Consider the following 26330-nt stretch of genomic DNA (forward strand, 5'->3'; position numbering starts at 1 on the left):
TGCAGAGAGAGCCTGAAAAGCTGGTAGAGTCCTCTTGGGTTTTACACCATTCTGTTGATTCTATCTCAGGGGACACAACATGCATGTGAGAAGCAAAGTATCTAGAAAAGCAAAGTATCTAGAGAAGCAAAGTATCTAGAAAAGCAAAGTATCTAGAAAAGCGTCCATCCCTGAACCTCTGGTCCGTTGGCACACCCTGCCTTGGTGTGTTTCCCAGCAAGGACAGCATGTCAGACTCATGTCTGCACATGCAGACCACACAGCAAAAATGCCCAGGCACACATTGCTGTCACCATCATAATCTTTCCATGCCTCTACACATGACGCTTCAATGGCTTTCCTGCCATCTACCAATATAGTGACAGCCCCTCACCTAGCATTCAAGAACTCTCTTTTGAAACATTTCCCACCCCTTCATTTCAACATGAAATTTTAGGCATGGTTTCTCCAGTTGCCCCCTAATAATTATTTGTTTGCCCTCTTCCCGGTTTTTCTGGTCTTTACTTCCGCATTATTTCCCTTCAAGCCTCAAACAGTACTCTGAGGGGAAGCTTTCCATTTACTTTCATGCAATTTTCCCCCTTCTGAACATCCAGGGCTATCTGTCTACATTGATCTCGTTGGTTGCGTCCTCACTTTCTGTCTGTTACTCATACATATATCTCACCTGCCTTACTAAACCATACAATTGTTGGAGGTAGGTTTGAACCTAAAACCCTAGATGGGTTCTGCATTGCTCAAGGCAAGCACCAAGCACCATGCCTTACACACAGTCCTTGTGGTCACTGAGTAATGGACCACAAATAGGTCCATGTCACAATCCCCAGAACTTGGGAATGTTAGCTTATATGGCAGGAGGGACTTTGTAATTAAGAATCCTGAGATGAGATTATCCTAAATTATCTGGGTGAACCTGGTGTAATCACAACAGTCCTTATCAGAGGAAGCTAGGACTCAAAGCCAAAGGAGAAAGTGATGTGATGAAGAGGACAGGGATTGGAGTGAGGCACTTGGATGATGGAGGAAGGGGCTGAGAACCAAGGAATGCAGGTGTCCATTGGATGCTGAGAATGGCAAGGAAACCGATTCTCCCTCAGAGCATCCAGAAAGAATCTGCTCTGCCAACAACTTGACCTTTGCCCAGTGAGGCTGACTTTGAAATTCTGTCCTCCAGAACCATAAGGATAAATTTGTATTGTTTTAAGCCACTGAATTTAGGGCAATTTGCTACAGAAACAATAGGAAACTGATATAGTGTTGGAGAAAGGTTTATTGAATAAAAAATAAATGAATGACTACAAGTAGGTGAATGAATAAATGAATTCAAAGAGTTCTGAAAGGAACCCCTGCTTTATACTATTTCCTTGCTTCCTACCTTTAACTGCATGGGAAATATTACCACAGTTAAAGGCATTCTTTAATGTGTCTCAGTATTTTCTGGAGATCTGATTAAAATGCAAAGGTTTTAGCTGGGATCCTGGGAAGTAGTTGACTAATTGCCCCACACCAATTGACTGCCACTCTGGAAGAAGACAAGACTGGAGAGAATGAGAACATATAGGAAGACAGGACTCAGTGGGGATGGAGGACCTGAGGGATCTGGCAAACAGAGTCTCTCTAAGGCTGGAAGGGGCATGTCTTGGTTAGACAGAAGGCTGCCCAGTGCCATAACTTGATGGCCCAGCCTTGAGGAGCAGGATAAAGAAAGATAATAGTCATCAAAATCATACCTTACCTGTCCAAACTTTTTTCCTTGAATTGGCAGAATCTTTGCAGAGTCTCTCTCTTTTTTTTTTTTTTCCCTAAGGACAAATTCACATCATTTTCAGGGACAAAAGTTCAGGATAGAAGTATTTTTGTTCAATGTGTATCTTACTTCCCAGTGACTGACATGCCCTCTTTTAACTTTAATTAGAAACCAAACTGAATAAAACACTTGACTTTGACATATAGTAGGGATTTAAAAGGACTTTTCAACTCCAGTACCAAAAAGATGAAACAGTAATTCAAAAGGCTATTAGCACGGCCCTCCCACCACCTCTTGACACAGGGAAAGGCTAAATTAATCAAAATGGTAATTGTGCCACAAATCAATTACTGTTTAAGGTTATTCCTACTAAACTTGACCATAAAACTTCATATTCCCTACAACACAATCTTAACTGTGGTCTTTTGCAAAAACAAAAATAAGCCATCCCTCATAAGGTGTGTGTGTGTGCACGTGTGTCTGCACACACGCATGCGCGCACGCGCGCATATGCACACACACACACACACACACACACACACACACACTCGTCATGGGCTATTAACCGAGAGGCGATCATCTCCCTCATTTTCTCAAATAACATCTATCATTCACACAGAGCCAGAGCATAATTTGGATGAAATCGAATGAGATTTTCCTCGGCTTTAAATGAATTGGAGTGGAAGATAATAATGCTTTCTATTTTTTTCCCTATCCAAAAAGATCGGCTCCTAGCTCCAAAAAAAATTTTAAAGTCTCCCTAGTGTTTCAGATTTAAATAATTATATTTAAAGCAGTTTCTAAATTTTAACTACTTCTGATTCTTTTAAACTGCTCAGAAAGGAATACTGAGAATCTAGCTGAAATCAAGCCCATGAGCGTCAGCAAAAGCAGAACATTGCCTGGGCCTCTCAGAAGAATCTTTGAGTCTCCTGGTCTCCATGTTAGAACTACATCTCTCTAACCAAAAAAATTAAAAATAAAAATATCAATCAGATAAAATTACTTCAATAAAACATCATCTGAGAGAGGGGAGATGAGAGAATTCTTGAGCACAAGTTTCTTATAAACCATCTTTTACACATAGATATAATTTTACAGTGGACTGGAATAGTGTTTTACTTGTTACTATGATCTATTTTTACTACGACTAAGAAAAATCAAATGCTCCGGGGAAGAATTGAGCATTCTAAATTAAACTGCATAAATAATTTTCACACTTTCTACTTGAATGTCTATTGGGTATTTCATTGTTTTTTATATTATCTACGAAGGTGCAACCAACTGTTTTATATCTTGTGCCTTATTCAGATACTGCTGAATGATTAAAAATTGTAGTTCCTGTTTTCTTAACTCAGCAACGTTTGATTCTATACCTCTTGGATTTCTCATCGCATGGATTGGCTCAGTTCCCTGATTCCTGTTTCCTTCTTGCCCATAAGGCCATATCTATTGGCTTATTCTCATTAGGAAAGTTACCCATACTTATCTGTAATAAATGATAGTATGTCTGCTCATAGCCTGATATTTCTTTAGACTGCCAGTTTGTCTAACAACAAAAGAATGACATCAAGGGATACAGATTCAACGATGTAGCCATGGGAGCAAAGAAATGACAATATTCTTAGAACAATCTATTTTACTAAAAGTTCTAGAATTGATTTTAAATAAAAATAATATGATATTAGGCAGAAGGTTTTAGCTCTAAGCCCACAGGAAAAAATTCATTCTCTCCTATCTTCTCTTGAATGCTTCTGCAAGGGACCTCCAAACCTAGTGTTTTACTCAAAGCATATGTTGGCAGCCAACTGCCAACGCTAAATATAAACTTTAAGAGGAAGAAAGCCATATTTGGAAGATAACTCATCTACAGACTGAATATTTCAAGAGCCGATTGTATCTCTATAGATTCTAAGTCGTGAAACTCAGAAGCTTTGTCCATAAGTAGTTTTGGGAACTTTGCTGAGTTTCTGTTCCTGTCCGTTTACCTTTCTGGGTCTTCTGATATATTTGTAAAATTGAATTAATAATCTTCTCAGCCTACCAAGTGTTGGCATTATGTGGGTACAGATGAGATACAGATGCAGTCACTCTGACTAAAACATGACATTCATTCATTTAACAAGTATTTACTGAGCACACACTTTGTTCCCAGTGCTGTGTCAAGTACTGGGAAGATTTCTGTGGCCATAACAGACTTTGCCTCTGCTCTTGTAGCTATACCATGATGTATTGCTACAAATATTATTAGAACTACTCCTTTAGCATCTACTACCACTACTACTATAATATTAGTAGGTATTTAAAAGAAATTGCTATTATTTGTGTAACCATCAACATCTCTTAGTGGGGATAATATTTGGGACATCTTTACTGGTATGAGATGATTATTAATTATTATTATATAGAATTTTATATTCTGTTAATATTATTTTATTATTAAAACTTATAATTAATTACTAAATTACTACATTCATTTCCAAAACATCTCTCAGTGATTTTGTAGACAGTGAAGAAAACACCCTTAAGACCATGAGTTAGAACTTTTACTTTTAATTTGACTCACCAGGCACATCTCAACCTGACATCTTTTGAGAGTCAGGACCAACAAGAACCATGCACAAGAAAGTAATAGAATAATCTTGGAGGAAATTGGGTATCAAATCTGTGTAAATGTATTCAGCTTCTATTTTTAGTTTTCTTTTTATAAAAATCATTTTATAAGGAAAACAATGAAAGGTGGGGAATTAGAATTTACTTAGGCATCTACCATATGCTAGACATTTTACATCTCTTGTCTCATTTACATGCAGTACTTCTTCATGATACTCCTTTGCAGATGGAGGAGGAGAGGTCCCGGGAGATGTTGACTTTTCAGGCTCACTTCAGTCGGGCCCTAAAGCCTATGTTCTTCTTGCTGCACCCAACACTTCTGTTCTACCACAGTCTGTTTACCAAAATACTAGATTCATTAACATGACTCAGTGCATATGTAACCGATCAATAGGGACTTGATGTCAGTTTTACACAGATGTCCTGCTGGTACACAGACGGTTTTTCCAGTGTGATGCTGTTCTGACAACATCAGGAGAAGCTTTCTCACAATTAAATCAAAGACTTAGCAATATTGAATACCTTAAGGAAAAAGCTGAAGTCATGCAAAATGCCTTCTCCAAGAAGTGGCTGCCCTAGTGGCTTCAGAACAGTGACCTTTCAAGTACGTCAGTTGTCCTGAGACCTGGAAAATTTGTTAAAACACGGATTTCTGGTCTCCTCCTCTTTCTCAACAGATTTCTGGTCTCCTCCTCTTTCTCAACCTCCATCCTCAGGGGTTCTTGATTCCATGGGTCTGGAGGACAGCCCAAGAATTTGTGGTTAACAAATTTCTGCAAAATGCTGAAACTGCTGATGTGAGGACCATGCTCTGAGAAGCAGCAGTGTGTTAAGCTATCTGCAGAAGATGCGAATGCAGATGAAGAATTTGCAAAGATATTTTTTCCAACAAAAACTGACTGATGGAGAAGCCTACCCAGATTATATGTTTTATGTTGATTTAATGGGTCTATCATAGGCAAATGTCTTCAAGGATCTAAGTCTTGATGGAGGAAACATGAGCCCTGATGTATAAGGCTGCTGCTATGACATTTGGTCTGTGAACATAGATACAAATGTCACTGAAGATTTAACTGTGCTGGTAATTTAATAAGGGTTTCAATTGTAGTTTGTTTTCTTACTTCTCTGATTACAAAGTTACATAGATTTTCAGTGGTCTACTTTTTTTTTAAGTAGGCTCCACACCAAGCGTGTAGCCCAACATGGGGCTTGAACTCATGCCCTAAGATCAAGACCTGAATCAAGATCAAGAGTCGGACGCTCAACAGAGTCCCAGGCACCCCTTCACTGGTCTACTTTAACCCCACTTTTTTCAAGTCCCATTGGTTTTAGCATGTAATTTTGCACAATATGAGGTTTTTCAGGAACACAAATATGGCATGAAAGCAAAATATAGCTTCATCAGATAATTAATAAAAATTAAATTAATAAAGTAATAATCCATAATACTAAAATAGCATCATGATATAGCTTTATTAGAGCTACGTGGAGAAACTCTTATCAAATCTATGATAATGACCAAAAAGAGTAAAAGATCTAGAATAACTGGCAAATGTAGGTAGAGTGGATGAAATAGAAGTTGTGTAGGCCCAGTGAAGACTCTTTGCAAAACTGTGTTAGACATCTTCCCTGAATTTGTCAGAACATCATCTCTAGCAGCTAAGCTAGACTGCCTATAGCACTTAAATTTTGGGGATTAAAAAGAGTCTGGGTGCCTGGTGGCTCAGTCATTAAGCATCTGCCTTTGGCTCAGGTCATGATCCCAGTTCCTGGGATCAAGCCCGGCATCGTACTCCCTGCTCTGCTGCTTCTCCTTCTCCTGCACCCCCTGCTTGTGTTCCCTCTCTCGCTGTGTCTCTCTCTGTCAAATAAATAAATCAAATCTTAAAAAAAAAAGAGTCTTAAGTCAAGAGATAACAAATGTTGGTGAAGATGTGAAGAAAAGGGAACCCTCATGCACTACTGATGGGAATGTAAATTGGTGCAGCCACTCTGGAAAATGGTGTGGAAACAGAACTACCATGTGATCCAGTAATTCCACTACTGGGTATTTATCCAGAGAAAATAAAAACATTCATTTGAAAAGATATATGCACCCATATGTTTATTGCAGTATTATGTACAATAGTCAGAAATGAAGGAACTTAATGTCCATTGATGGATGAATGGATAAAAAAGATGTGGTGTATATGTGTGTCAATGCATACATAAATACAATGGAATATTACTCAGGCATAAAAAGGAAAGCGATCTTTCTGTTTGTGACAGCATGGGTAGACCTAGAGGGTATTATGCTAAGTGAAATAAGTCAGACACAGAGAGACAAATATCATATATTTCACTTATATCTGAATCTAAAAAACAAAAACAGAAACAGGCTCATAAATACAGAGAACAATCTGATGGTTGCCAGAGGGGAGGGGAGTGGGGGGAAGGATAAAATGGGTGAAGGGGAGTGGGAGTGGGAGATGCTAACTTCCACGTCCAGTTATGGAATGAATAAGTCACAGGGACAAAAGGCACAGCATAGGGAATAGAGTCCAAGGTATTGACAGCATCCTATGGTGACGGATGGTAGCTACACGTGTCAGCATAGCATAATCTCTAGAGTTGTCAAATCACTATGTTGTATGCCTGAGACTAATGTAACATGGTGTGCCAACTATACTTGGATAAAATAAAAAATAGAAAAAATAAGCAGATAAAATAAAGCTATCTCTCCTTAAAGAGACATCTCGCCTTAAACAAGCCTGCTCTCTTTTGACTGTATTTTCTCTTTGGAGCTCTCTATTTAACTCTAGTTTTGCCAGCCAGCCCACGGGGGACACCAGTTCGTTCCCCATAAAAACAGATTAGCTGCAGACGATAATCTGCAGATGCTGGGAAGCGCTTAGGAGGAAGGAGGAGGTACGCAATACTGACCTTTCGAAAGTGAGGTAAGGGCTTGCGGGAGAAAGTCCCCGAAGTGCCTGAGATTTGGAGTCTTGTCCCCGGCATCCTCGCAAAGACTTGCCACGCATCTCCCTTCCTTGTATGAACGAAGCAAACACCCAACCCCCTACAGTTAAAGTTAGAGGAGATAAAGAGATGGTTGTGGTTTCCACCCTGCGTAGCTAGATCCACCATTTTCTGTGTTCCCTATCCCATGATACCAGGGGGGCAGGTTTACAGGAAGTCAGTCTCTTGGGCGGTACTAGCATTTCGGGGGTGTGTGTTTCACCTAAACTGAGCTATACGGAGATTTATCCTTGGACCGAGCTGTAAGAGAATGCTAATGTTTCAATCCTGTATAAGCTTCTAGCGGCTGATTTGGCTACATCAGACAATGTGGAAATTGAGTGAAAACTTGCTGAAAATGCGCTTTTCAAATGAGCTAAGGTAGGGGAATTAAAGGCAGAAATCTGGTGTCTGGGCTGGTGTCTGCAAAATTGTCAGAACAGAACTTACTGGTTAAATAACGAAATCAGTATCTTACATGACGAAGCAAGGCTTTTCTCTCTCTCTCTCTCTCTCTCTCTCTCTCTCTCTCTCGCTCTCTCTCTCTCTCTCTCTCCACAATGGTTTTTATTAAAAAGCCCACAGTCATGTACTGGTGGAAAGGTTATCACAGGTTTGGAGAAAAGGAGTAGATGGAGTTCTGACTTAATTAAATGTTCACGTTAAGTATTCCAGTTCCTGGGGTGATGACAGCCAACAGTTCATTAGCTGGAAGTAAACTGTGTGACAACTATCTGATTAACAGTTTACCTTGAGAAACACAAGGTTATGTGATAGTTACAAATGCAGTAAGTTCTCCATCTGCAGAAGCCTTAATCAAACCTCCTTGAGTACAGGCATTTTTTAAGTGACTAGAATGCAAGACAATTTACTTGCGTACTAAGCCTGTATGGTATGTAATTAGAATCTTTTGTTTCAGAAGGTATTTTGTATCTTGATATACACTGGAGCCTTTATTAGGAACACTAGTTATACAGTAATATAGTAATAGTTGGTGTATAGTATGTAGTAATAGTTGGCAAACATCAGTGTGTGTTAGGATCACCTGGAAGGCTGGGCCCACCCAACCCACTCCCATGCGCCCCACAAGTTTCTGATGGAGCAGCCCTGGGATGACTCCCTAATATGTGCATTTCTAACAATTTGCCAGGTGATGCTGAAGCTACTTGTTCTAAGACCAGGCTTTGAGAATCACATTTACATAGAAAAGAGACTGGCTGATGAGATGGGGAATACCTACAACAGGAGTTGGGAGACCGGGAATCCCTTCTAATTAGCTATCGGCATGACCAGGGTCAAGCCACGTGATTTTCATGGGGTTGACTTGATGGCATCTTACAACTTCATATTTTAAATTCTTGTGTGAAATTACTGGTAAATAGAGAATTCTAACAGTACTGGTTAATGGCACTTTTCAATTCTTTCTGAAACTCCTACCTGACAGTGAATGTTTTCCCACAAAATGCTTAAAGCAAAAAGAAACCTACTTTGTCATTATCAGCAAATTATTTCATAATCAACAAACACTCAACTTCAGAATCAATGGACTGTGTTTGATTGTCCAGTAAGGGCAGACCCCTGGGCCATTCTCCATCAGGCAAACTCTCCCAGATCCTCAGATGCCCACACAGTTTGTCTGTGACCTTTTCAACTGATTTAGCCTGAGCTGCTTTCATTCAAGACTCTTTGGTCTAGGGACCCTAAGGGACTGGGAAAGCTCACTGATTATTTTCTTTTAGATTATGCCACCCACATATGTTAAAAGTCACTAAGCAGTAAGTTCTGGGAAATCTCATTTGCCAGAGGAAAAGGAAAGCAGTCACATCTGGATCCTGTGTCTCAGGCAGGAACAGAAAAGCAGCAGGTAACTGGGTAGAGTCTAGAAACCATTGTTTACTGTGTTATATTACTTAACTATTCTCTATCTGAAATACTCCACTTCTAAAATATAGGTCCCCTTGTCCTACTAGGACAGTGTGGGGGTGGGTCAGTGCCACAGTTGAGATATTTGAGCTTTTCCAATGTTGCTGTTATATGTTTTTATATCCATAAAAAAATGACATGTGTGTAAAATTTAAATAAATCTAAGCATTATGTAAATTTGCAAGCATGTAAATTTTAATATAAATAAAAAATTGTGTCGTGAGATAAAATTTACCATTTTAAGCAGATAGTTCAGTAGTGCAATGTACAAGCATGGATGGTGGGCAGCAGTCACCACCATCCACCTCCAGAAAATTTTCATCTTCCCAAACTGAAACTCTCCATCCATTAAACAATAGTTCCACATTCCCTCCTCCCCAGAGCCCTTGGCAATGTGCATTACTTTCTGTCTCTGTGAACTTGACTACTCTATCTTGTGTAAGTAGAATCATATGATATTTGTCTTTTGTGACTGGTATATTTCACTTAGCATGAGGTCCTCAACGTTCATCCATGTTGTAGCTACGGTCAGAATTTCCTTCCTTCTTAAGGATGAATAATATTCTATAGTGTGTATAGACCACATTTTGTGTATCCATTCACCTGTCAGTGGACATTGGGGTTGTTTCTGCCTCTTGGCTATTGTGAATAGTGCTGCTATGAACATCGGTGTACCAAAAGAGTCCTCCAAATGTTTTTTTAAAAAATATTTATTTATTTGACAGAGAAAGAGACAGTGAGAGCAGGAACACAAGCAGGGTGAGTGGGAGAGGGAGAAACAGGCTTCTCGCCGAGCAGGGAGGCTGATGTGAGGCTTGATCGCAGGACCCTGGGATCATGACCTGAGCCGAAGGCAGATGCCCAACAACTGAGCCCCCAAGGTGCCCCGAGTCCTCTGAATGTTTTATTCAGGGATTGTTAAGCATTGGTTCATGATGCAGGAGCATAAAAACAGAGTAATTTTGAAGTAATTCTTGGGCTCTTTATTCACAAGCAATAGATAACATTACCTATTAACATATCTTCACTGAGTATTCTGCCCTTGTATCGTACTGTAATCCCGTCTAATGAATGGTCTTACCTGAGGAGTGTAGACACGGGTTTCCTCATGTGGAGCCATCTGAGTAACCTTCTAGAAAACCAGTTTTAGGTATCTTTTTTATCTTTTTCACTGTCAGCTAATCAACAAAGAGGAGAATGGTAACCAGCTTCCTTTTATGGATGCTAATAGAGAAATATTTAAAAGTTAGCACCCAGCCATTTCAGTGCTAACTCTTGCCCATTTCTTCTTTGGACAACATTTCCTGGGACAGAAAAGCCCTTATTTTGGCTTAAAATCTGATACAAAGTCCAAGTCTTTTGATTAAAGGGGAAAAGCCATTAAGTTTGCCAGTGATAAGGAAGCTGTTTTTTTCTGTATTTGTGACTACAGTTCTACCCTATGTAAAAGTTTCCTTGTTTCTGCAAAATGATTTCACCTCACATTTGGAAAAGAATACTGTAAATATGACATAATGTGGTACATTTAGAAGAAGATGACATGAATCAAGTATGACAAACTGAAACACATTTACAAGGACTACCAAACCACAAGCTGATTATACTTTTCCCTTAAATTACCTCTGTCTTAAGAAAAGAAATCGTTAAGGTTAATATGAGGAATATAGATTTTCAATAAAGTAGAGCCAACTACCTATCGATTTTAAATAACATATATTTTGTATGATGATGATTGCTTATTACAATAATACAAGAAAATTCCTTGTAACACAAAGGACTCAAGAGAATTTACAACTTTAATGATTTCTTTAAGCATTAAAAAAGTTGATTTCTGAGTGTTATGATAACATTGCATATATAGCCTTTGAATGTCATATAAACCAGGAATAAAGAAATAATCTTAACTTGCATTTGAATAGTACTTTTCATAATTGTATAAACAGCTTCATTGAGATATAATCCATAAACCATATAATTCAGTTAAAGTGTCCAATTCAGCCATTTTTAGTATATTCACAGACATGCAATCATCACCACAGTCGATTTTAGAACATTTTGATCACCTCAGTGAGGAACTTTGTACCCGTTAGCTATTACCCCAACCCCCTCAGGCCTCACCAACAACTAATCTATGTTCTGTCTGTATAAATTTCCCTATTCTGGACTTTCATATGAATAGAATTATATAATATGTGGTCTTTTCTGCCTGGCTTCTTTCATTTAATATGTTTTTAAGATTCATCTATGTGGTAGCATGTACCAGATGATTCCTTTTTGTGGTCAAATATGCCATTGCATGGAATTTTGCTTATCCATTTGTTTGTTGGACATCTGGGTTGTTAGCAGCTTTGGGACATTATAAATAATGCTGCTATAAGCATCCATGTACCAGTTTTTGTGTAAACATATTTTTTTAAATTTCTCTTGGCTACATACCCAGGAATGGAATTGCCGTGTCCTATGGTATGTGGTATGTTTAATCATTTGAGAAACAGCTAGACTGTTTTCCAAAATGGCTTTACCATTTTACATTCCATGAGCAGTGTATGAGGTTTCTGATTTGTTCACATTCTCACTGAACTTGTTACTATCTGACTTTTTGATTGTAGTCATCCTAATGGGTATGAAGTGCTATCTCATTGTGGTTTTGATTTGCATATTCCTTGGTTATTAATGATGTCAAGCATCTCTTCGTGTGCTTATTGGCCATTTGTACATCTTAGAGAAATGTGTATTCTAATACTTTGCCCATTTTTAAATTGGGTTATTTGTCTTTTTATTATTAAGAGTTCTTTATATAGTCTAGATAAAAGTACCTAATTAGTTATATGGTAAATGTTTTCTCCTATTCTGCAAATGTTTTAATTTTTTTGGTAGTGTCCTTTGAAGCGCAAAAGTTTTTAATTTTAATGAAATCCAGTGTTTTCATTTGTTGCTAATGTTTTTGGTGTCATATCTAAGAATCCTTTGCCACATATACATGTATATGTATAAATACACATATATACACATACACATGCATGCACACACATGTATACACACTGTATAAATTATATGTATAAATATAAATATATATCTGGATCAGTTTGCTAGCATTGGTGAAGATTTTTGTATCCATATTCATTGGAGATATCAGTCTGCAATTTTTTTGTAATGTCTTTATTTGGTTTTGGTATCAGGGTAATACTAGCCTCATAAAATGAGTTGGGAAGTTTCATCTTCCGTTTCTTGCAGGAATTCATGAAAAGTTGGTTTTAATTGTTCATTAAATGTTTAGTAGAATCCACTTGTAAAGCTATCTGGACCTGGGCTTTTCTTTATAGGTAGTTCTTTTTCTATTATTATTATTACTAATTCAATCTCTTCATTTATTATTGGTCTATACAGATTTTCTATTTCTACTTGAATCAATTTCAATAGCTTGTGTCTTTCTAAGAATTTATTTCATTTATTGAATTTGTTGGCATACAATTATTCATAGCATTCTCTTATGGTCCTTTGTATTTTTGTAAGGTTGGGAGAAATGTCCTTTCATTTCTTATTCTAGTAATTTGAGTCTTCTCTCTCTCTCTTTTCTTTGTCAACCTAGCTGAAGTTTTGAAATATTGTTGATATTTTCAAAGAACCAGCTTTTGGTTTCATTGAATTCCTCTGTTGTTTTTCTATTCTCTGTATTTCATTAATTTCCACCCTAATCTTTATTATATCCTTTCTCTGCTTGCTTTAGGTTTAGTTTGCTCTTCTTTTTCCAGTGTCTTAAGGTGGAATTTTAGATTGTTGACTTGAGATCTTTTTTACCTATAAACTTCCCTTTAAGTATTGCTTTAGCTGTGTCTCAAAAGTTTTGGTATGTTGCGTTTCATTTTCATTCATCTCAACTATTTTCTGATTTTCCTTTTATTTTCTTCTGTGGATGTTAAGAGTGTATTCTTTAATATCCACATATTTGTTAATGTCCCCAATTTTTCTGTTCTTGTTTCCTATTGTCTTTCCATTGTTGTCAGAGACTTTATGTTATTTCTGTTCTTTTACATTTATCGATTTAAAAAAAACTTCTACCATATGGTCTATCCTGGAGAATGTTCCATGGGCACTTTAGAAGAATATACATATTCTGTTGTTTGGGGGTAGAGTATTCTATGGGTATCTATTAGGTCTAATTGACTTATGGTATTTTTTAAGATTTCTTGTTGATCTTCTGACTAATTTATTCTATTACTGAAAATGGGGAATTTAAATCTCCAACTATTGTTCAATTGTCTATTTTTCCCTTAATTTCTGTCAGTTTTTGCTTCATGTATTTTTTTCAGTGCTCTGTTATTAGATGCATATATGTTTATATTTGCTATCTCTTCCAATGGATTGAAACTTTTATCGTTATAAAATATGTCAATATCTCTAGTAACATTTGTTGTCTTAAAGTCTGTTTTGTCTGATATTAGTATAGCCATTACAGCTTTTTTGGTGATTCTTCTTTGCTTGATGTTGTTTGCTATCTTTTTACTCCAGTCTATTCGTATCTTTGAATCTAAGTGTGTCTCTTGCAAACAACATATAGTTAAATCGTATCTTTTAAAATCCAGTCTATCTCTGCCTTTTGATTGGATTGTTGAATCTATTCACATTTAAGATTGAATATAATTGAATGTGTCTGCAATTCTACTGTTTGTCCTCCAGTTGTCTCATGTCTGTTTCCTTATTTCTCCTTTACTAATTTCTTTTGCAGTATATGAATATTTTCTATTGTAATATTTTTATTTCTTTAATGAATTTTTTTACTTTTGAGATTTTTTTTTAAGTGGTTGCTGTAGGATTTATCATATACTATTTACCAGAATCAGCTTCATTTACATTAGCTTAATTCCAGGGCTATATAGAAATGTTACTCTTCTATTCCCTTTTTCCCCTTTTGTGGTATTATTCTTACATGTATTTCATCTGCTTTGTTACAAACTCAGTAAGACATTATTATGCTTTGTCGTCTGTAGTGATTTCCTTAACCCAATATGGCTTTGCTCCCATTTACCTTCTTTGTGCTATTGGCAACTCTGTTACACATATCTTACCTTCTATGTTATAGTCTCAACAACACACTGTATCATATTATCTTATACAGTTGTTTTTTAAATCAGTTAAGAGAAGACAGGAGGAAAATATGCATTTATAGTGTCTTTTATATATTTGATTATATAATTATATATAATATATATTATTACCTTATAATCATATAACATATAATTAATCATATATAATTATTAATATGTAGATGTGTTTATTAATTATATGATTGTTGTATTTATTAATTACATAATTATTTATATTATGTAATTATGTAATTAATTATTGATAACTATTATTACAAAGAACATAAGTGCTCTTTGCCTTTCATGTGAATTTGAATTACTATCTAGGGTCACTTACTTTCAGTCTGAAAAAGTTCCTTTAGTCTTTCTTATAAGGTAGATCTGCTAGCTATAAATCCTCTCAGTTTTTGTTTGCTTGGGAAAATATTTATTTTTTCCTTCATATTTGAATGATAGCTTTGTTGGATATAGGATTCTCGGTTGACATATTTGTTTTCTTTAGCACTTTGAATATGTTATACTGCCTTGTAGTCTCTCTTTTTTTTTCTGCTGAGAAGTCAGGTTTTAATCTTATAGGGGTTTCCTTGTAACTGACAAGATTTTTTCCTTTTATTCCTTTCCAGATTTTCTCCTTGTTTTGACTTTTAACATTTTTATGGTGATGTATCTGTCTGTAGATCTCTTTAGGTTTAAACCATTTAGTTTGTTGAGCTTCCTAGATGTGTACTTTACCATTTTTCAATAAATCTGGGAAAATTTCAAACATTATTTCTTTGAATATTTTTTGAGCCTTTCTCACTTTCTTCTCTCCTAATACTACCCTTACACATATGTCCGTGTGCTTAATGATGTCCCACATTTCTTTGAGGTTCTGTTCCCTTTTATTGTCTATTCTTTTTTCTCTTTTCTTTGGCTTGCATCATATCCATCAACCTATTTTCAAGTGCTTAATTCTTCTGCCAGTTCAAATCTACTGTTGGGTCTCCTTAGTGAACTTCATTTCAGTTATTGTAACTTTCAACTCCAGAATATTTATTTTTTAAATAATTTCTCTGTATTGATATCCATTATTTGATGTGATATTGTCACCAAATTTCCCTTCCTTACTTACTTTTCTTTACTTCTCGATCATGCTTTCCTTTAGTCCTATAAACTAAACTCTAAAAGCTGGGTGGACAGAGTAACTCAATTAAATGTGGCTGCCTTGAAACAATAGTGTCTGAGGTCAGTGTTTGATATTTGTCCTAACATGATGAAGCTTCCTCCCAGCTAGCTGTTCTGGTCCCTTGTTCTCTCCTGCACATTTGTGGCCTACAGTCTAGGCTGTATCTTTATTAAATCCATGAATCTCTCCCCAGTTGCCTTCTACCACAACATGCACTATTCTTAAGAGCATCGTTAGACTTGAACTTCTCCACATTCTGTTGAACATCAAGTCAACTCCTTTGGGAAAAGATTAGGAACTATCTATTTCACAGCGTGTTTCTCTCCCCAGGCAAAATGTCTGAGCCAGTGCTCTGGTGCTGGATGTGGAGACAATGACAAGCTTCTCTGAGTGACACCCCTCTCTAGGAGGTGAGCACTCTGTGCGAGGGAGGGGAGCAGCAGCCTGAGGCCCTCTCAGTTTATATCTCACGTGTGATCCACCCTCTCACAAGTCAGGGCAATGACAATAAGGGCCACAGCATTCTCAGTGTGCCACACTCAATGTGGAGCCTGCAGTCCACAATCAGGTGCTAGGTGGAAAAAGGGAGCTCTTACCTCTCATTCACTCACCTGGAACTTCACCTCAAGAACAAATAACTGGGGACTGATGAGAAGTGCTAAAGTCCTGCTCCTCCCAGAAAGAAAGCCCTCTGTTTGGGAGCCATGAGGAGCTGGGGGCCTGCATTTCTGAGCTGCAGCGATCTGGAGTGGAGTCTCCACCTTGCTGAGATGGGAGGGTCGAGAGAAGGGAAGGGGTCTTGGTTCAAACACCACAGTCTTGAGTTTCTTATTGAATTTTCATGATTTTCTCAAATAGATGTTTCTTCATTTGCTGTTTGCCCATAGGACCATTTCCAGAGAATTTAAATGCTTTATATTGTTCATCAGTTTTTATGAGGAGCCAGTGAGCAGAGCAACCCACACTATCATGGCAGAGTTTCTGTCTCTAGTAGGTTATAGTTTATAAAGTAGTTCCACATATATTCTACATGTTATTGTTAACTACTCACATAGACTTTAATAACTTTAATAACTCACTTAGGTAGAGTTTATTTCACATTTCCAGTGTATAGTCAAGGAGTAGGAATTGTATGTCAGACACTGGAAATAAAAGATAAATATAATACAGTTCTTCCCTTTGAAGAATTTACATCTGCTAGGAGATATGGAGGATCTAAGCTATCCCAGAAATAAGAGTAGAATTTGAACACAAAGTTATTTGAATCTTAAAGCCACTAACCCATGATGCCTCCTATTGGGTCTTGGGGAAATATATAAATATGAGGGAAATGCCTTTTTTTAATGCCCCCCCTTTTTTTTGCCTTACCAAAGATTAAAGGTGTGGAAATTACAGAAGACTAATTTGTTGGATGGAGATACTTGGGTGAGACATGTGCTGTGGAAAGCAAACTCTTTATTTTCACATCCAGAGGCTGATGCAAAGGCTGGTGTGTGTGCTGGGAGGGAAGCAGGCAGAGAAGGAGGCTGTGGAGGGCACGTGTCTACTGTTAGGCACAAGCAGAGAGAAGTGGTAGGCATAGCGTTAATTAAAATCTAAGCATTCCTGTTAGAATAATGCCATGCCTTGAGGTTGGGGAAGAAGGAATAGGAGAAGGAATAGGGACATTTGGACACTCAATTTCTGACTGTTTTTTGTTTTGTTTTGTTTTGCTAAAAAGGCCTATTTATTTGCAATACTGATTATGGTGTCTCGAAATAAACAAATGAGAGAATGAGTGCCCTCCTCCCACCTGACATATTGTAAGTTTTATGATATCAGTCATAATTTCAGCTTATAATATTAGGCACCTATAATTTTTGGTGGGCTCTTGGAGGTCCAGATGTTTGTTAGTGACAATGTCTTATCTTTCTGTTGCTATTTAAAATGCCTAGAAGAGAAAACTGTCATTTTGGAGAAAACACTATTACCATAAGTCAAAGTAGGAGTGTCAAAAGCAGATTATGCTGAGGCATTAAGAGCCTCATTTAAATGGGGAGAATCTATGCCTAGATGAGGGTATTTTGAAGAGCCAAGACCTCCAGTACTGAGAAGACTGGTTTGAATGCTTTGGAGTAACAGTGCCATTTCCAGAAGGAAGGGAGCCTTCAGGAGATCAAGGCAACAGAACTGTGTCAGAGGCAAAAATAGGATGAGTCTGCAAGCATGGGGACAGGACCAGGAAGTTCTGCATATTGTGGATCCAAAGCAACAGCAAGATCACTGTGAGAAGATGTGATAGAGATAGAAGGTTTCTTCAATATTCAAGAGGAAGAAATAATTTAAAAGACAGTGATGGGATAAAGAAATAACTCAAGGAAAGATAATCTGCTGCAGAAATTACTGAGTTGCAAAGACATGATGAGGCCCCCTCCAGGCTTGCTTGAGCAAATGCTATAGCACAAGATGGCAGGGCTGCCTACGAAGTATCAATATGAACTAAAGCAAGTTCTATACCCAAGCCAGGAGAGCCCCAGTGCTACTCACCAGGAGTTTCACCTCATTCATACTGAAGAGAAAGAATCGGAAGTTGAAAAACGTTTTGGCCCTGAGGAAGAAGATCCAATGTTCAGACGACCATACCAAGACGTCAGCCCAAGAGAAGGCAAATAAAAAAAGAAATGAAAGACCTAAGTGGAACACAGCAAAGTTGTGATAAAAGAGAGCTGAGAGTTCCAAGGCAAGAATAGGTCCAAGGGAATTTAAGCATGGAATTCATGTTCTGGAAAAGGAAATGATGACAATAATGAACTCATGGCTGCAGGGAAATTTGGAAGAAGCCAGGGTGTTGCCAAAAGGCCACCAGTCTCAGAAAAAGTAAGACAGGGGACACAGCAAGCATAGGTGGAAGAGAGTTCTGACAGAGCAGGAACACAACTTGGTGCTCCAGCAGGAGCAGCCACAGCCTAACTTACATGAGGAGGAGGCCAGACCACAGATCTTTAGAGGACTTGCCTAGGGGTTGCTGACCAAGTACAAAAGATGCTCTGAAGCTGCAGCAGCAAAGCTCAACAGCCAGTTCAGCAGTCAAGCCAAGAAAAGGAAGCTTTACAAAGGCCCCCGCGGGAGGGTCTAGGGGACCCAGGACCACGAATGCTATGATGGGAACCTCAAAGGGAGATGTTCCCCAAAGCAAGGGAGGTGCAGCATGGGATGGAGCAAGGCCTACAAGGGTTGGAGCAGAAGCACCAAGGCCAAGAGTGCTGAGAGGGCAGCAGGCATGCCTACAGAAGGCATCTGGGGTCGCTTCAGGTTCCTAGGGCCTGGAAGGACCACCCCTGAGCATCCTCTGTCAAGAGAGGCAAGGCCATTTTGAGGGCCTTGAGGCAGCTTTAGTAATCTCAGAAAAGGTTCTCCTGGAATAGTATAGTTTCTGCAGAATCAAGAAAAACAAGAATCTGGCTCAAGAGTCAGTTAGGCAGAGACAAAAGCCCCCAAACACAAGATCCCACAAGATCAAGGGCAGTTGAATCTCCAGACTTGACTAGTTCATAGGAATGTGACCTAAAGGAAGTAGAGCAAAACCGACGGTGGGATAACAAGATGGCAGCCTACAAGGAAGGAGCAGATGATAAGGAAAGCCCAGTGGAGATACCTCAGCAGACTAAAGCTGTTCCCCATCCAGAGGCATGCAGTAATAGGAAGTACTGTAAGTGCAGACAGTAACATGGCAAAAGAAAACCAAAATGACAAAGAGAAACAAGAAGGAGAGGCCTCAGTTTAACTTGGAGCTATTCCAATAACCAAAGGTCAGGTAAGAGCATTTCGAAGCTTTTGTGGATTTTCTTTGGGAAAAGATGTGAATAGGTGTGAATTTTTCAATTTTGCCAAGTCCTCCATATACTCATTAAAAAAAGCTTCTTAACCCAGGTATCCAGTTTTATATCAAATAGCCTTTAAATTTGTTATCATTACCTATTTCTATCTCTCTTCCCTCTCTGCCCTCTTCTTCCTCTTTCTTTTCTTTTTCTAGACACTATCTGCAGTTTGTGATTTAAAAAAGAATTCCCTTTTAGCCCCAACCAAACAGGGAAAAAGAAGGCAAAGCCACTTTAATTTTAAATTTGATGTCTTACTTGGGGAGACTTTGTCCCTTCATCCTGTTCACCAGGAGGAATATGTAATAAATCCACACAGTTCATAAGAAACTTGAGTTGAAAGAAAAGTTGCCTCTCCCTGAAATATTGGTGGCTCCACCCTATAGTTTGTGTCTGGACCTGTGAAGTGTCAGAGAAGTTAGCTTACCATGGTTTCATGGATGCTCATAGAAGACACAAGACCAGCTCATGTCATGAAGGACTGTTTCTACTGACAACAATCACGGTCACCCAAGGATCAGCATCTTTGCATTGGTTCCCAAGCCCCAATTTCTCCAGGATGCTGAGAAGTGGATCACATGGCATCTATACATGAAGTGGATTGTGAGACAGTATTGTGCACAGGATTCTTGAGCTTGGGGAAACTTAATCTTTGAGCTTTGTTTTTCCCTTGCTCCAAAGGGAACGCCATCTTTATCTTCCAGGGCTTTAAGCCAACTTGCCCTGTGCTCCTAAAGGAGATGCTATCCCTTCGTTCCAGGCTGGTTCACTGTACAGACATCCTTGGAAAGACAGTCTGGAACAGAGGGCAGTCCATGCCTTGCTTGTAAGACATATAGAATCCCAAAAGATCTGTGGAGAATTACTTCCTAACCATTTGTTTCCAAAAATGGAAAGTAAAAATGTTTTAAATTTATATTGCATCTTCTCACAGAAATGATAATGGATAGAAAAGCCCCTAGTGGTTAGAATAATAGTCCCAACAATGTTGAAGCATAGTCCCCTTGAACCCAGCCATTAAATGCAGGAAGGTTGCTTTAGGAAAATACCCAGAAGTAAACAAAACAGAACAAAACAAAACCAACTGGGGTAGGGAGTGGTGATGTTGAAGAGTTAGAGAGGGAGTCCCAACTACTCTGCCCCACTGATTTTGTATTCATCATGGGCAGCCCATAGTAAATAATAAATAAATGACTTACAGTACGCATAGCAAACAAAATGAGGTACCAGTAAGGAAAATGGCTTCCCAGTGTTAGAGGTTTAAATTGGTCATCAGGTCTCATTTCTTATCCCAATAATTATAAATTATTGCCACCCTTGCCACTTACGGGACACTTGCTACGTACCAAGCAGTATGCTGAGATAGCCATAGCATGTATGCATTTAGATGTGTGTCCCTATATATGTGTATACATCCTACATATATATCCATACTACAGAAACATCTCTATTTGTATAAATTTAATTCTAACCTCAAGCCCACAAGGGAAGTATCATTGCCTCCATTATACAGATGAAATGACTGAGCCGGAAAGAAGTTAAGTTGCTGGTTCTATATAACTCGGAGGTACACCTATGGTTTGAATTCAAGTTTGCTGGACTCTACAACCCATATTCTTAAGCCCTGCATCATTCTATCTTCCTGCCAAGAAGCATGAACTTAGATATCCTCGCCTTCTCTAGCCTTACTTTATAATCATCATAATGATTTGTCCCTATAGAAACAATCCTTTCTGCTAACAAAAAATGCGGAAACTACTAGATTTCTTCCCCTTCCTTTATGTCTCTCCTTTCTTGGGCATTTACTCGATCAGGACTTTATAGCAGGATCCATAGGTCCTTTAGAAGAATGAGAGGTCCCCGGAAGAGCCTTCGCCAAGGGGACAAACCACGTTCTCTCACACTGATCCCACTTCCCAACCTCTTTTGATCCATCACACCCCCGATATTTTGTAACAGGTATTTTGGCTGGACAGGATTGTTGTTATAAGATATCTGATGAAACTCTCTGTGCAGATAGAGCTGAAATAGAGTTAAAAGAAACCTCTTCTCCCCATTACTCTGGGAGGCCAAGCATGCCAGATCTGAGGTTTATCAGGAGCTGGTACCCCTCACAGAGTGGCTGAATTTTCACAAAGGGCATCATGAGCAGGGAAATGAGGAGGCTTCGAGTGGTTCTGTGGACGAGCGTGAGAGCAGAGGTGAATTCACGTCCTGCTGGAACCTTTTGTACATCTCCTAACACTGAGATGGTGCCTCCATTGATAGTGACCATAGATTCTGAGCCAAAAGTCAGAACATCGTGTCTGGTGGACTTTTTTAGAATTGAATATTTACTTAAAAGGAAAGTTTTATTAGTGATGGTTACAGAATCACTTTTTACTGGGAAGAAAAACCTTGCGTGAGATAGGGATTACTAATTCTGAAAGGATTATCTTTGAGTTTCCTGCTTCAGAATTCACCAGACTGCCTGTTAAAATGCAGAGTCTTAGGTTCTGAATCAGAATATGCCAAAATATCTAGGATTCTGCCTTTTTACCACATTTCAAGGGATTCTTTTGCATATGAAAGTTTGAGAAGTGCTGATTTAGGATAGTTTATTTTCAGATTTCTCACTGTAATTTAATGTGATATTTCAAGCTCTGTATTTGTATGTGCCAGTTTTGTGTAATAAAGAGAAATCCCCCCTCTAAGTGACTGTGAGTACCCAAGGGAGGGTGGGTTAAAACTTATTCTACGTAAGGCTAAAATTATAAGCTAAATTATGTCCTTCTTAAACTCTTCTGTTTTCCTTTCCTCTCCTTCCTCACACATACTTTCTGCCTATTCCAGCTCCATCCTGGCCAGCTCTGTGGAAATATAACAGATACTCCCAGTTCCAAAATCATTTAGCCATTTCTTATTACCTCCCTATGAAAGCCAAGTGTGCTGCCTTCTATATATTCATATGCCTCCTTGGGAGGGACGGCTCAATAATGCAGTTGTCTGAGGATTGGGCCTAATTTTCTGACCTGATCCTGAGCTTTCTTCCAAGGCCTTCTGGAGCCAGAGAGAGGTAAGACCCTCCACACCATCCATGGGCCCCTCTGACACAGAGTGGAAACTCCACAAAGGCAATGTGCTCTTGAGAGACTTCTACAACCAGGCATTTCTCACTGCCTGTGATGCAAAAGTTCTCATGACAGCCACTTGGCAATGTTATACTGAGTTGAGCCTCTGATAACATGAAAGCATTACTGGATTCTTAATGAGTGGCCAAGACTTGAACCTTCTGATTCCCCATTGCGTCACACTTTTTTTCCTTTTTTCCCCTCAGTTTTGAGGTATAACTGACAAATAAAAAATTGTATATACTTAAGGTGTACAATGTGATGTTTATATATGCATAAATTGTAAAACAATGATCACAAATAATCTAATTAACACATCCATCACTTCACATAGTTATCTTTAAATGTCAATGTGACACACACGAAACTCTTCTGCTTTGCATTTTTATTTAGGAATTTTTTGATGTACATGGCTGACATATTCTCTCTCTGATTTCTGCCTTAATTTCTACAAGTAATGTTAGACTTGACACTTCCTTGGAGGGCAAGGTGGCTGGTGCAAAATCTAATCTAATGGACAGGCACATTAAATCTCAACAGATCCAGTTCAATATTCTTTCAGTGGAGCTGGCATGGAGCCTAAGAGAAAGTGCTTAGCAATCTTTGAGAACAAAAGGTTTGTACTGGAAATGTTGGAATGCCCTGTGATTATTCCAGGATCTCTTATTTATTACTACGCACTCACCTGCCATCACAGTTGTCATGTTTTAAACAAATCTTGCATCTTCAGTAATGGAAGAGAGTAGGGATGTGTCGGGACTTTCATTTTCATGATTGAATGGAAAATTGAATGGTTTAATCCTATGTACTGCTTACTAAAATTGAATGGCAAGAGGCCGTCCAAATTTAGGGAAAAGTCTCTTGGCTTGGCAAGAACAGAGAGTTTGACCTGAAGGAGGAAATCTAAGTTTTAAGAGAAGTTGAAAGAGAACCATTGGTTAGAACTCATTGGGAAAGTGATGTGCACAGAAGTGAAGTGGAGGCATGAGTTTGTTTGCTGGAGCTGCCATAATCATGCCATACACTTGGTGACTTAAACAACAGGATTTGTCTCACAGTTCTGGAGGCTGAAAGTCCAAGATGGAGGTATTGGTAGGTCCATGCAGTTCTTTGGCTGGCAGCAACATAATTCAGATCTTTACACATGACATTCTCCTGTGTGCCTGTTTTTCTGTATCCAAGTTTCCCCTTTGTGGGAGGATGCCAGTCATATTGGATCAGAGATCCCACCCTCTTTCAGTATGACCTTATCTTAAGTAATGACATCTGTCATGACCCTTTTTCCAAATAGTCACATTCTGAGGTCCTGGGGGTTCAACATATGGATTTGGGCGAGGGGATACAATTCAACCTACCACAAGATACATGAGAATCTGTCAAATAGCCTCAGAAGAAAGGATGTGACTAGTACATCGATGTGAAAATTTCTTTTCATTTCTCCAGTGTTATCCCAAGGCCCATTTTCCTATCTCTTTGAGAAAAGAAGTATTTAATATTAGAGTAGAAAGGTCTTGACAGATTGCCTCATTTCCTACCTTATGGTGTAGAGGGGAAAACTGAAGTCTCCAGGGGTAAAACAATGTGCTCAGAATCAAAGAGGATAGCACCAAATCCAAAATTTGAATCTGAATCTCCTTACCTCCTAGACCTGTCCGTTCAGCTTACCAGGAGCTGGGATATTGTGAATGGCTTTTCCTTGAGACCAAATATTGGCTATGATTCTCTGTGTGGTGAATGCAAGGGCCAATCCTCTCTGGAAGTGAATTTGGGCATCTTGCAAGTTGCTGCCTTCCGGTGTTTACTGTGTTGATTGTACAACTCTGAGGGCACAGACTGAAGTTTCCTGCTACAGCCTAGACAATGCTCTGTGCTTTATGCATTGCCCCTCTGCTTCTCCATCTCTCCTTTCACATGTTCCCTGTCCCACTGTCTCACTGACCAGCCCAGCTCCAATGTGGTGACTGAAAATGTGTTAACCTAACTTAATTGTTTCTTAGTAGGTGATAGGTAATATTTTAATGGTAATAAGCCGGTTCTCCAGCCCCTCTCCCTTTTCTAGAAGTCTTTTGGGTTTTCTGGGTACCTATCTTTAGAGAACAAAATAAGACATATCATTTCTGTGGTTCGTTTTGGCCAAATTAAAGGGCTCAAAGGCATTAGGTAAGAGCAGATAGTCGTCATGGTTGCATGAAATTGCAGAGAGTTGGTGGCCATATTTTTTGTCTATTCTTAAAACTTTGTCATCTTGGGGTGCCTGGGTGGCTCAGTCATTAAGTGTCTGCCTTCAGCTCAGGTCATGATTCCAGGGTCCTGGGATCGAGCCCCGCATCGGGGCTCCCTGCTCGGTGGGAAGCCTGCTTCTCCTTCTCCCACTCCCCCGCTTGTGTTCCCTCTCTCGCTGTGTCTCTCTCTGTCAAATAAATAAATAAAATCTTAAAAAAAAAAAAAAAAAAACTTTGTCATCTTGGGAGGTGTCTGGTGAACTTAACACATTTGGAAGTAAGGAGTTTCTGTTGCAATTGGCATGCTGTTCAGTGTCAGGACTTGTCTTGAGCTGTCTGGACAAACTATAGTATTTCTAATCACACTGAGGTATTTTTTTTCCCTCCCAAATTTCATCTTTTTAAGGCTATTCAAAGATGAGCTTGAAACAATGCTTTCATGCTGCTTTCGCTTTACTCCCTCTGTGCACAGGATTTCAAAAGGCTACATATTGATCAGGCAACTATCCTGGATTGCCTCAGAAAATATCCATTCCCCCCAAAACAAGCTATTCCATTAGTTGCTTTTGAAAATGGATCAGTTTCATGCTATCAAATTTATAATTGGAAAATGGCATGAGATTAATTATGGAAATTCTTTTCAACTTCAATAGTCAACTAACAGGCAACTGGATGAAGACCACAATAATTACATTGTTCTTCAAGCATTACACTAAAAGTCTTATTTTGGTATATTTACACTTTTAAAAGATAATATGATTAGCATTATTTTTAAGGTGAATTTGACATTCAAGCAATGCATGAATTTACTTTGGATGTTGAATTATAAAGTAATGCTTATCAGATTAATATTGAATTTTTTCTTTATAATCTAGGACCATCATCACAGACATTTTGCTGCATGAATTCCTGCCATGGTTGTTATCAGGTTCAGGTATAAGAAGGAAGAAATACCAACTGCCATAGGCCCTATTAAAAATATTTTTTCCTGATATCTCTGGGGGTTCTGGCAAGTCTTCAAGATCTATCCTATCCCTTTATTTTTAAAAAAGATTTATTATGTATTTATTTGAGAGAGAGAGAGTGAATGAGAGGGAGAAGAAGAGAGAATCTGAAGCAGACTCCACACTGAGTTCATAGCAGGGCTCAATCACAGGACCTAGAGATCATGACCTGAAACGAAATCAAGAGTCAGACGCTCAACTGACTGAGCCACCCAGGCGCCCCTATCCTGTTCCTTTAAATGAGAAAATTGTTTTTCTTTGTTCTGACCAAACAGGGAGGTAAGGGCCAGCACAGGCTCTTGAAGTTGGTACTGGAAGTGTGTAATTTAAGTAAAGCTTATAATTTATTTTCATATTATAATTATATGCTGTCAAAGTCACAGATCCTAAGTGTACAGTTAGATGAGTTGTGACAAATGTACAAACAACATTCAAATCAAGATCTACACTTGCATCACCCTAGAAAATCATATGACATTTTACAGTGGTATCTTGATAAGAGGTCTCTTTCTATGCAGACCACTTTGTCTCCTTCCTCTTTGGTGTTTGGGAGAACAGAAAAGGCAGAGGTAATTATTGATTTATGTACTCACTGTAGCCCTCTGATC

The sequence above is a fragment of the Eumetopias jubatus genome, unplaced genomic scaffold (genome assembly GCF_037043125.1).
Source record: "Eumetopias jubatus isolate StellerSeaLion01/CBP00866 unplaced genomic scaffold, mEumJub1_p1.0 scaffold_16, whole genome shotgun sequence".
Taxonomy (NCBI): domain Eukaryota; kingdom Metazoa; phylum Chordata; class Mammalia; order Carnivora; family Otariidae; genus Eumetopias; species Eumetopias jubatus.